We start from the raw sequence: 13,031 nt of genomic DNA on the forward strand, positions 1-13,031 counted from the left end.
CTTTGGTACACTCTAACTCAAGGTAAGTATCCTGTGTTTTAACAGACCGGTGTTGTGAAACAAGACATTACCGGGAATACACTTGCGATCACATTTTGACAGTAATGACAGTTTGGTCTCACTAAAGAAATGCATATCAGCGCCAAGAATTGTTACCGGGGCAAAAACAGACTTAGCACCTGGGTTAACCAGAGAGAGTTGGGGGCAAAAATCATAGGCAATACTTTTGTCAAGGCAGACAGAATCAGAGAACACTATTTGACGGAAATTCAAGGGTCAATTGGCCGGAGCAAATGTCAAGTGGACCGGGTTCCTGTTGTCGAGGATCGCACAGTCGGACAGTTTGAGATTCAACGTTGCCAGGAGTACTTAGATATTGTCAACAGAGGAAGTAAAAGTTATAAGAAGGAGGAAAGACAAGATAAGCCTTGGAGATGAAGAAAAGGGATTCACCCTAATTCCTCAAGCAGAACACAGTACCTTATTCATTGGAGAAGCTGGTGCCTTGGCAGTTGTTCCTGTTGGTTTCCTGCAGACCCACAGTTCCTGGAGCTTTGCTGCCAAGGAGGATGTCTGGAGGGGTCTCCACCACACAGGGATGATGCCGGCAGCAGCGACGATGAATACAAGGTGCACTCCTTAAAAACTGGAGAGGCTCTTCAGATGGCTATCCGGACCACTTCAGCAGTGTGCAGCGATTTCGACCAAGAAGAGGATCCTCTGGCTGTGGAAGAAGAGCTGGTTATCCCAACCAAGCTCAAGGGAAGAAGACTCTGGACTGGTTCTTCTCTGGTCGTCGAAGGGTAGATAGCTCAGGACTGCAGCAGAGCTTCACCGGGACAGGGTAGTTGCAGCAGCCGTCTTCTTTTCCGCTTCTTTTCGGTTCCTTGTAGTTTCAGTGGCGACTCTGACTTCTAGCCCAAGAGACCTGCCTTTTATGCGAAAATCCCTCATTCACTCAGCCTGGCTGTCAATCACGCAGCAGGGGGGTTGTCCGGCCCGGGCAACCACCTCAGCCAATCATGGCAAAGTGCAACTTGGGTTTCCTAGGATACCCTGTGCAGGGGGTGACTACACCCCTCCCTCACATAAGTCCACCTAGACACCCGGGCGCCTGGAAGAGGGCTTCTGAGTAGAAGCCCGCCAAAAGACGGTGAACAAAGAAGGCAAACCTGGTTTTCCGCGCAAAGTAAAACACAAGAAGGATTTTAACAAAAAGAAATGGCGAATAAACCCGACCGGAGCCAAAAGAAAAAGTATTTGATCAAGCGGGTTTAAGTTTGAGGCTAAATAATAGCCTAAAAACCCTGAATATTAAAAGAGCGAAACAATGCTCTAGGAGGTACAGATAAAAAGGGATACGGAGTAACCCTTTCCAGTACTCCATGTAAGATGGGGTGTACTGGATCTGTGGTTAAATGAATGAGTAAAGTTAATGGCAACTTTACCCTTTTCTGGGGTACTGTAGTCAGCCCCAGAAATTGAGTCGTTGGGAAGTGTAAAAGACAACCCTGTGTCACTGCACTGAAGGTGCTGTGTAACACACAAAAGAAGGGGACTACTGAAGTGGTGTACTCCAGAGTTCACAATCCAAAAACAGGTAAAAGACACATGGCAAAACATGGGTAAGATTGGGGGAAAAGAAAGAAAATAAACTCCAGAAGTCCAGCAAAGCTGCTGGGGGACTCACTAGGTGAGGGAAATTAGCCATAAATGAGAATTCTCCCTAACACCACATAAGCACATCGTGCAATGTTCTGGGATGAGTATAAGCTATCCAGAAGAAGAGGGCAGAACAATGGCTGGAATCCAGCACTTGAGCTTACAGATGAGGAATCAGGATGTTGCTGATGAAAGGCACAGTCAAGCTTGAACAGTTCCATCGGACAGTAGGGCATTGACAGAACTGCAGGTCCAAAATGCTATTGTGGTCCAGTTTTTTAGCCAAAGTTTTCATTTACTTCAATGTGCACCTATTAGATTTGACCGATGTTAGCAAACAAATATTCTTTAAAATGGAACATGCTTTACAAAAAAACTCCTGCTTGGTTATTAATAAAACAGTCCATCACAAAAGGAATAAAATACCGTTTGCATTTTTCAAAGGTGCCTGAGCCAATTTTATGCCCCAGGCAAACCCTTGGTACAGTGGCGGATGCATAGAGACATGGATTTTCTTGGTCACGTGAAGTGAGTGCAGGTCAGTTCTGGGAAGAGGGACCCCACTGTTGCTTTTTTCACTGGGTACACAACCATGTCACATGGGGATTCTGAGGGCACGAATATACCTTTTCGCACAAAGGGAGCAATAGTGTCATAAATACCTTCATCAGCTTCTTTTGACATGGGATATTGTCTTACTCATCGTAAAATAGCTCCTTGCTTCAATTTAATTTTGACTGCCCCCACTCCTTTTAATAGGCCAAAGTCATATGGATTTCTGGTGCACAATGTACTTGATATGTATGGCAAACCTTCCAGGAGAAGGGATAGTACCTTTTATAGTAGTGACATTCTCTGAGGTAGCTCCCTATTTTCAATGTTTAACTGATATGTTAGATTTATATCAGACATCACTTTGTTATCTGAGTCATCATCTGTAAACAAGCTTCATTTGTTAAGTCAGTCAATCGATGCCCTTCGTTGAGAGTTATCACTGTTCTCCAGTTTCCTCCTTCCTCAAATCTGTGTGAAATTACTCCTTGGGGTAGAACATACTATCCCCTGGTCAGTAAATTATATTGTCATGTTTAATTTGTTCAAGTCTCTCCCCGATATGTTAACTGGTGTCTTGCGGGAATTTAATAATGGGAGGGACATGTTGAGTTCTCCTAAGTAATGGGTAAAGTGTTAGTAAAAGAAATCACAGTTGTCGCCACAGAAAATCCTTGTGAATTCATGGCAATGACTGAAATTGGGAAAATTCCCTCTTTAACACAAGATTGAGTTGCCCCTGTATCTACTAGGAAGGAAAACATTTTGTCACCTATGGTCACGATGCCCCTCGGTTCCTCTTGTGGGTCTAGTGTAATCGATAGGATAGAACACATCAAGTCTTTCCGTAGGCTGTCCTATTGTGGATGCATGTTTAGTCCTGAGCCAGTGAAACAGATCCCTCCCACTACTGTCACACCCCCTATTCTAGATGTAGGTGCCTGTGACAATATGTTTGCATTCCATGGTGTCACAGCATTTTGTTGTGCTAGTGCCTGTGTCTGCATTGGCGTTTGCTATATCTGCATTTAAGCTTGCTGTGTTTGCATTCTTCTTTGTTGTGTTTGGGGGGGGCATCCCCTGTTGCGTCAATTGTATTTGTGGTACTTGTGCCTGATACTGCATGTTTTCTTGGGTATATTATTCTGGGGACTCTGCACCATATGGTGGTGGGTATGCTGCCCCCTCTTGGATCAGCTATTTGAAATTTCTGTTGCATCCCTCTCCTGCTTCTGCAAGTGTGTGAAATGTGCCCCACCTTTGCACATACCCAACATTGCTTTGGCTGTCCCCCAAATTTAGGTTGCTTTCCATTAAACACTCCTCCTTGTGTAGATTGAAATCCAAACACTCTGCCTCTGGGTGCAAACACTCACCCTCATGGAAAATAATTATACTTACCCCTTGATGCAAAATCTCAGTTTGCTATTGGTTGTACCTGCTGTGTCCCGTGTGAATTAAACCCTTCACCTCCACTTGTCAATACTGCTCCTTCCACTTAGAATTTTGCCAGTTTCTTCTGAAATATCTTTGCTTCGTCAATCTTCCTGTCTTCAACTTTCTTTCTGTCGTTCTCCTTCTTTAACCGACAACGGCAAACAATTGTCAGTTGTATCTCCACCATTGGCTCCACTTCCATTCCCACAATCTTTCTCAATTGTCTTTGCACTTCCTCAAGACATGCCTGGTATAAAATTTGAACAAAAATAGTTATGTTTTTGTCCCACAGTTCTCTAATTTCTAACCACCATTTTTTCCTGAACATCTAGAATATAAGCCACTGGATCTTCATCTGCTCTCATTTTGTGAGTCATAAATGCGCTTGTGTCTGATGAGTCTGGGTACTGAACCCTAAGTGCTCTCCATATGTTAGTTCGGTAGGTGCTCCATCATAGTTACTGTTTTGCACTGTCATGCCAAAATATCCTGCTTGCTTCCAAATGTCATCTGAGTGCTCCCCCAATATGTCAGCGAGCAGGCATTTTATGTCACATATTGCTAAGGTCATGCCAGCAGTCATTCTCTCTACTTTATGGATCCATTTTCCCGCCCCTGATGTAAGCAATGCCAATTTACAAATAAAATTATTTCTGTCCATTTGTGGACACAGGATATATTCTGTCATTCCTCCTCTTTCTCTGGTAAGGGGAACTGTGTGAACCCAGCACCTGGCCCGAGGGTAGCCACACCTTTTGTTTTGGTCACTGCATCTGTCAAACTAACTCTCTTCGGTCATGGTAACGTCCTCAGTCTATTCACACATGTTGTTCTCTCCTCTAAAATGTTTGTTGGCATTTTAGGACATCTGGGATAGTCGACAGGCTCTGGCCTCCTCACCGGTTCTTCCAAATCTATCCACGCTATCTCTTTCCCATCCCCCATGTTTGTAAAAGGGGCTCTTGCAGCCTCCTCCTCTCCACTTTCCTCTCTCTCTCTGTCTCTCTCTCTCTCTCTCTCTCTTCATCTTTTAATATATTGTTGTCACTGTCATCACCATCATCGTCTTCTATGTCTTCAAAATGTACTCTCCCAAGAAGACTTGACCTATACATGCAACATATCACTTCTTCCAATATATTACTTCCCACATCTTGCGAAGACCCTCCTCTACTCCAATTCATGCGACTGGTGCCATCCCTCCTGCTCCTTTACAGACTGCCAAGCTTCCTTCATATAGCCCCTTCCTCTCCTTCATCTGGAAAAGTATGTTTTTTAAGGATCTCATCCACTTCCTTGCAGCATCTCTATAAGCTCCTCATTCTTTCTCTCTGTTCTTGTTTCCTGTCTCTTTCTCTGTCACAGAGCATAATCTCTCTAATAATATCATCAACTTCTTTTCATGTCCTTTTTCTGCTTCTTTCCATATCTCATTGTTATTCTGTATTTCTCTCTTCCCCCTTTTGCCTTTCTCTTCCCCTTTCTGTATTTCTTTGTCATTTCATTTCTCTTTCTTCTTCTCATCTTTTCTCCCTTACTCTGTCTGCCTCTCACTTTTCTCTCTCTCTTTCGTCTACATACCTTCTTTCTTTCTCGCTCTCCTCTTTTTTCTGCCCTCTTCCTCTCTACTCCTGCTCCTTTTTCTCTTCTTCATTCTCCTGCCTTTCTCTAACTTCCCTTTCCCTTTCTTTAAAACCGCCCATGCCCTTTCCATCTAATTTGATAATTATCTGCCTTCCTACCCATTCATTTGGTACAAATGCTGTCTCAGCCCTGTTGCCCTGCCTCACTCTCTCTCTCTCTCTCTCCCTGGACTTGCTCTCCTCAGAGTCTGTCAATTATGCCTATAGATCGCTTTTCTCATCATTTTCTACATGTATGAACACTGGTCTTTACTTATTTTTTCTCCACTTATAATGTCTTCACTGCTGTACGTGGGGGGGGCACATGTGTGGGATTAGTGTACCCCACTGCTGCTTTGAATGTTCATAATTATGAAATGATAATGATAATTAATATAATCCCTGTCCCTCCAAAGATTGATCAATGTTCCGGAGCGGATGAAGCAGAGCCGTGGGTGCTATTCCCCCTTTGCCATTTTTATTAAGCATCCATTTTTTCACACGTGCCTCTTCTATCTCTTCCCCATACATTTTCTACAGTTCCAGAATGGCTAGTCAATTCTGTAGTTGTTTTCCCTTAAAAACGTCATGTAAATAGGTGCACATGTGTTGCAGTACTGTCTTCAAGTAAGTGCCTTCCTGCGGCAAGGGTATAATCATTTTTGCTGCAGTGACCCGAACCCACTGCTTGTGATATTTAATTATTTTGTCCTTATACCAGTGTAATACTTTGCACAGGTGAATAATGGAAGTGTCTCCCATGATAATACATCTGAGTTTAATTTACCAATACTTACCAAATTTTATTTAAATTCTCACTCACCCTTTTTTAAATCCCTTCCACACCCTTTCCCAATACTATGTATTTTGTACTTAATACTTCTGAATCCTCCTGCATCACCCAATTCTTCCAAGCAGCACCACAAATGCCACTCATGCTGTGATCATCCCCACCTCGCTGTTCCCTCCATACCTTCATATTGACACCACAACCGTCACTCACTCTTTGAGTAGTCCCACCTCACTGCGCCCACACCAGACCACACTCCTCAGTCCACACCACAAATTCACATCTTGCACAATATCTGTCAATATTCACCAACGAGGTAATTCATAGATTTCAGCACAGAGGCAGCGCATGCGAGCAGTGCAGAGAGGGAGCGTGTGCCAGCGTGCGCCAGCCGTGTGTGCTAAACAGCATTCTGGCGCACCGCGTATCCATGGAATCTCAAAGCCATTTTGAGCGCTGGCGCAGAGAACATCCCGCAGCAGCAGTTACGCCCCCAAGAACGCCCCTTGCGCAAAGAAAAGGCATTGAAATCCCCAATGCAGCGCAAAGGGCCGCGCTAACCATGCACCAGTTCACATTGCCGGTACAGTGTATTTCAGGGGTGCGCGGGAAGTATCACACACTTTAGGGCTTGTGCGAGCGGGGTACGTGTATTTTGGGGGTACGCAGGAAGTTTTACACGCGATAGGGCTTGTGCGACCGGGGTACGTGTATTCTGGTGGTGCGCGGGAAGTTTCACACGCGATAGGCCTTGTGCGAGCGGGGTACATGTATTTCGGGGGTGCGTGGGAAGTTTCACACGCGATAGGGCTTGTGCGAGCGAGTTACGTGTATTCTGGGGGTGCGCTGGAAGTTTCACATGCGATAGGCCTTGTGCGAGCGGGGTACGTGTATTTTGGGGGTGCGCAGGAAGTATTACATGCGATAGGCCTTGTGCGAAAGGGGTACGTGTATTTTGGGGGTGCGTGGTAAGTTTCACACGCGATAGGCCTTTTCCAAGCAGGGTACGTGTATTTCAGGGGTGCGCAGGAAGTTTCATACGCGATAGGGCTTGTGCGAGCAGCGTATGTGTATTCTGGGGGTGCGCGGGAAGTTTCACAGGCGATAGCAGGCCCCCAATCAAGTCCCCCTGCACCTCCACCCACCCAGCAGTGACAGGCACCTGCCAGCAGGCCCCGACTCATGTCCCCCTCCCAACACCTCATCACGATCCACAATCATGGCCCTTATGGCCACCCAAATCCCACCCCACGCCACCCCAGTCCAGACACACAACCAAGTATTACATCCACCCACATTGAAATCCCCATCACATGGTACATCCCAAATGGCAAGTATGCACATCAATACATGTCCGTCACACACACACAATGGGTGCAAGTGAATGAGAAAACCTACATCGTGACATGCATGGAACCAATGAGAGAATACCACACATTGAAGTATGAAATAAAAATGTATTAAACACAAAAGCAAGGGAATGAAATGAAATCACACAATAATGGAAATACTAAACAAAATGCTGCATGTCCAAAATAATAGAAAAAAAATGTGTGATAGCAGAATCCAAATTAATCCGAATGAACATGGGTCCAAAGTGTCTGTCCCTAAAATCAAATCCAAAGGTAAAAAATAAAACAAATCCATTGATCCATGGTAAAATAAAAAAATAATGAAGTGAAATCCAGTGTTCAGCTATATGCAAAGTACAAATCCAGGGTCCATGAGCCCAACTATTGAAAGGAAACCTACAAAAAACCCTACCTGATGAACAACTATATACAAAAAGGTGGGGCATTGTCCAAGTGCCACAAATGAAAGAAAAACAGAAAGGAAACCTAACACGAATTAACTATATACAATAGGGGCGGGCAAGTCCTACTTCTCACTTGTTGATTTTCTGGGCCAGGGCATCATCGAACTCCCGTTCTACGTCCTGGAGGCGGGCCTGCTCCATGGCCCTGAGGTTTCACAGGGATAAAGCCATGTCCACATCCAACTCCCTGCGAATTGCCTCGAGGCACTCAGCCCGCCTCAGCGCCCTCCACCCTGACCATAGTGAGCCATGCCTCTTGCAAGGTTTGGTGAGGATTCGCCCGAGCAACAGTAGTGGCCATGCAGTTATGGTTAAGTTGCTGTTTCCATAGGAAGAGCACTTTTTGGGCGGCTTATGACTCCACTCCCCCTGGACGAATCCTCACCAAACTTTGCACCATATGGCCCTCGCTGAATCTTTTTGCAAAGTTTGGTATGGTTTGGTCCAGGGAGGGTATAGTTATTGGGGGGGGTCCCAAAACGTCTTTTTTTCCCATAGACTGAATGGGGGAAAAACTTTGCGCACGGCTACAGATCAAACCTCTGGATGGATTTTCACCAAATTTGCGGCAGGTCCCGAAAGCGTGCTTTTGTAAATTTGGTGAAAATCTGTCCAGTAGTTTTTTTTTAAACAATCAAAAAGTAGGTCTCAAACAATTAGTGATATCTAATTAGCAGGACACCGATTGGGTAATCAGGCGTGTCATGTCCACAGACATGTGACGCATTCGCTCTTTGGATGGTGAAGGTCGTCAAGTCCGTCAGATTGGTCCGATGCCCCCTCCATCTTTGATCCATGTTTTGGTGTCCGCGGACATTGCTGCAAAAACATATAAAAAAGCACAACATTGCACTTGTTAAACTTATCAAATACTGTCTGGGGAGGAGAGGGTTGATGAGGATGGGAAGGATGTGGCAGGTAGAAGCAAAAAAGTGGTGTTTTTTTGTCACAAAAGTCATACGGTATATTTGGAGGTAGGGTGAGCAACTGTCCCATAATTTGTGGGATGGTCCCGCAATTGGCGCCTGTGTTGCGCAGTTTGCCGAGTGGCTTTGCGGGACGTGGGTTGTCCCGACTTGCTCTGTTTGAACACAATTTGTGATCTAACAGAGTAAGTTAGGAGTCACAATTAGTCATGCTGGGGGTTGGGGCCGAGTGGGGAGGGGGTCATATACCTACCTTTCCTGCGAATGGGAATAACAGTGGCTGGCAAGTGACAGCTAATCTGTAAATAAGAGTCCTATTGTATTGCATTGCAACCGCAGCTACTGATGTGACAGGCTTGCAGGCCGGTCATGTCAGTAGCTTTGGGTGCAATGCATTCATTCTGCTAGGTGAATGACACCGTGACGTCATCACCACCTTTTGTCCCGCAAAGGGATGTGACAAATTTGGCCACCCTATTTGGAGGTACTCCTCAATATATTCACTACCGGTAAAGGAGTAATGTGTCTGTGTTACAATGTATGTAAAATAATATTGGAGTCAAATTGGTGCCCCGGAGAGTTTGGCATCTGAGGCAGCCACCTGCAGTGTTTGATGGAAACAGCGGCCGTGCACGTGTATTACAATACCAGTTCTCATGGGTGCGTTCAACCGTGTTGTTGCAAAGTGAGAATGTATTTAGATTCTGGGTGAAGGCCAGCAACTTTGATTTTTTGGTTGCGAGCTAAGCCAGCCCACGCATGGGACAGAAAGTAGAAGGGTCAATTGTTTTCTGACCTTGAGAGAAAGGGATTTTTTCGTGAAGAGTCAGTGAGAGGAGGTTTGTAATAAAGAACATTTAATAAGGTTATGCATTCCAAAAGTGTGTACGAAACATGTGAATTCAGTTCATGAAGATTCTTTGATGCAAGCGGATTGAGCATTACAGACCAATTTTCGCAAATACAATGGAGACGGAGAATATTATGTAAGTTTGCTTTTGACGACTGTATACCGGAACAAGCTTTAACCTATTATTCTCTGAAAATTAATTTTCGCAATGTAACTCAAGTACTATTTTTCTGTGTGGTTGTATTTTTTATGTGGTTATGGGAAGTGCAGAACGTAGGCGTTTGTCGACTATAACTAGATTCACCCAGGTTCAACGCTAATATTTCTTTAATATTTCATGTATGCCTAAATGGAATTGTGTATCAGTTTCTAAGTTCTTTTTCTATTTTTTGAGATTGTTTGATGTGTGTGCTAATCGTTAGTTTAAACTCTATGCCGAATTAAGAAAATAATACATCTATTGCAATAAAGTGTAGTAAAGGTCGATTATTGATACATATTTTCATTGTTTTCCAAATAGCTACATGCTGCCTTACTGCAATTGCCATGGATTCCAAATGGCATCTTATGGGTTCTTTATTCGTCAGGTGCACGTAGTCGTGAACGGGTGGATCACTGTGACTGTTTTGTGGGACGGTCGACCAGGGCCCATGTGTCAGTACTGGGTGTTAGTCTTAGCAATGCACGGTGGTGGCGTTAGTTATGGTTGCTTAGCTTACCATAACTAGCGAATTTCTGGGGTTTTTCGGTTTTACTTTGAATCATAACGTCCCTCTAACAAGGTTTTTTTTACTGAATTTCATAGGTTTTTAGTAGCACAACTTAACCATAACGTCCCTTTAACAACATTTTCCTTTACTGAATTTCATAGGTTTTTAGTAGCACAACTTAACCATAACTTCCCTATAACAACGTTTTTTTTACTGAATAGATATATACATGTGTATATATATATATATATATATATATATATATATATATATATATATATATATATATATATATATATATATATATATATCAGAGAAAAGACGTTGTTAGGGAGACATTATGGTACTTTCCTTAGGGTCTGACCTGAGTTCAAGGTGCACATACATGGGACAATAAGCAGACCCCAGGCAGACAATTCATTTTTTGTACACGATGATGACCTCTAATGTTAGTGTCCTTTTCTGGTCATGGTGTTTGTTTTCTTCTTACCGGAGTTGTCCTGTATGTTACATAAATGTGTATGCATTGAGGATCTCCATATATATTTCTGTTTTACTAACATATGTGTGTAGTCATGCTTTATTGCTAACTGTTAATTCCAAGTTTAACACTGGTAAGGTTCCGATTGGCTTGGATTTATGGTTCAACTGGCCAATATTACCAGATTAAAAATAATCTATTTCAATGGTGCATCCTGCAGTCATTGTCTGTATGTATTTATTATTATATTCCTGGTTTAACAGCAGCACTTCAATAAAACATTTATGTTACAATATGTATGTTTTGTGATATCTGCAGTAGTTCATGAGAAGTCTCACAATCACCCTTTATATACTGCTAGCAATATTCTAAACAAAACGTTTTTTAGTAACTCTCCAATGCAATTGGTGGCATATGTACTGTCATCAGTGATGCAATCAATGATGCCATTTGTAAATGCCGTCTTTGATGCCCTTGGTGTTAGTCTTAGCAGTGCATGCTCGTGGCACAAGTTTTGATTGCATTGCTTACCAAAACTGATGAATTTCTTGGGTTTTTCAATTTTACTTGTAACCGTAATGACCCTTTAACAAAGTTGTTCACTGAATTTCATAGGTTGTTACACGTGCACTCTAATTTCCTAGAAGTTCCTTATACCTATTTTCAATGGTTGCATCTAAAAATCACACTCGCCTTCAATGCAGCAGCTCTACCATCCATGGACAATATAAAGGTCTGCAGACCTGCCTGAGAGCAAGTAGCATCCACATAACCCAAAAGCACAGGGGAGAACAACATTTGTTGTACCCTTGTAATAACACAAATATATACATAAACCAACCTTACTAATATTTAGTACATCCATATATACATGTTTATACAATTGAACGTTTACAAATGTGACAATACATTTTTGATTTAGCACATAATATTCTGGAGTATATCAAACACAGAGCATAACTGTACACCTCATATTATCTGTTTATTACAACTCTTCACACACACTGAAACACAGCAATCACACAGTGCAAAATAATCTGTCACAAAATAGTAAGTACACTTTATTCATTTTTGTATTATAACCATTCATTATATAAACATTACTCATAAGCAAATATCACTATTGTGTATTTTGAAAGAAATGGCAAGCACACTTAAAAGGCTAGAGGAATACTTTCCGAAAGATGAAATGAGTGATGACCAAATCTCTAACGGTAAACAATATATGTTTAAAAGCAAGTAACTAATGTATTTTATACATACATTTTTTTAAATATTAATATGTTCTTTTTTATGCTACATAATTTAGAAGGAGAATCCACACCCACAATTAATCATGAAGAAGATGAACAACTACAAACATAATCAAAATTACCAAATCTACAAAATCAAATCACAAATCTGTCTTTACAAATAGGAGAATGTAATGATTTTAAAGAACTTGTGACATATGTTAAAAATCATATCATTTGAAATGTTGATTTTCACTGCCCTACTTGTACCTGCCCCTTTACCCCCAGCAGTTACCTGAATAAATTCATGAAAATATAAATGACAGACGCTTTGATGAAGTTCTGTCCCTGCTTCCCTGCTTCTCCTGATAATGACTTTGTACAACCTCCAAATACTCGTAATTATGTTTCCTAATATGATTCTCCATCCCTTTCTTAAAATAAAGAAGTATAAATATCATCTGTAAATATAAGACCCACACATTTTTTTAGTACATATTTAAAAAAGTATTGTTTTTCTAAAACATAATTTTGCCATCTGCAGACTAAAATAATGTCAGTGTCTGCATATTGACATACCAATGATGCAGTATGGATGTTATGGCATCCACAATGTAGCACCTAGTCCACTGAGCAAACTACGCACTTTTAATTAGTTTGCCAACTTCATTGTCTGGATTCGAATGCCACACCATACACTCACCACATCATAGGTCACTTGGTAGTTCGCAGATATTGTGAAGTGGCCATGGACATCCACGGATGTCATCATGTCACCCCATATTCAATGATTGTGCTTTGCAGACATCTTTAAATTTGAATTGCAGCTACTCTAGATACTTTCAAGTTGAAATGGTACTTTTCCACTGCTCCTACCATAATCCTTACGTCATCTATGAAGTTTGTACAACATTTCAAGGCCTTATTTGAGTGTATATGTTCTCAGACAGGAC

Source organism: Ambystoma mexicanum, chromosome 11 (assembly GCF_040938575.1).
Source record: "Ambystoma mexicanum isolate Mex_15411 chromosome 11, UKY_AmexF1_1, whole genome shotgun sequence".
NCBI lineage: Eukaryota > Metazoa > Chordata > Amphibia > Caudata > Ambystomatidae > Ambystoma > Ambystoma mexicanum.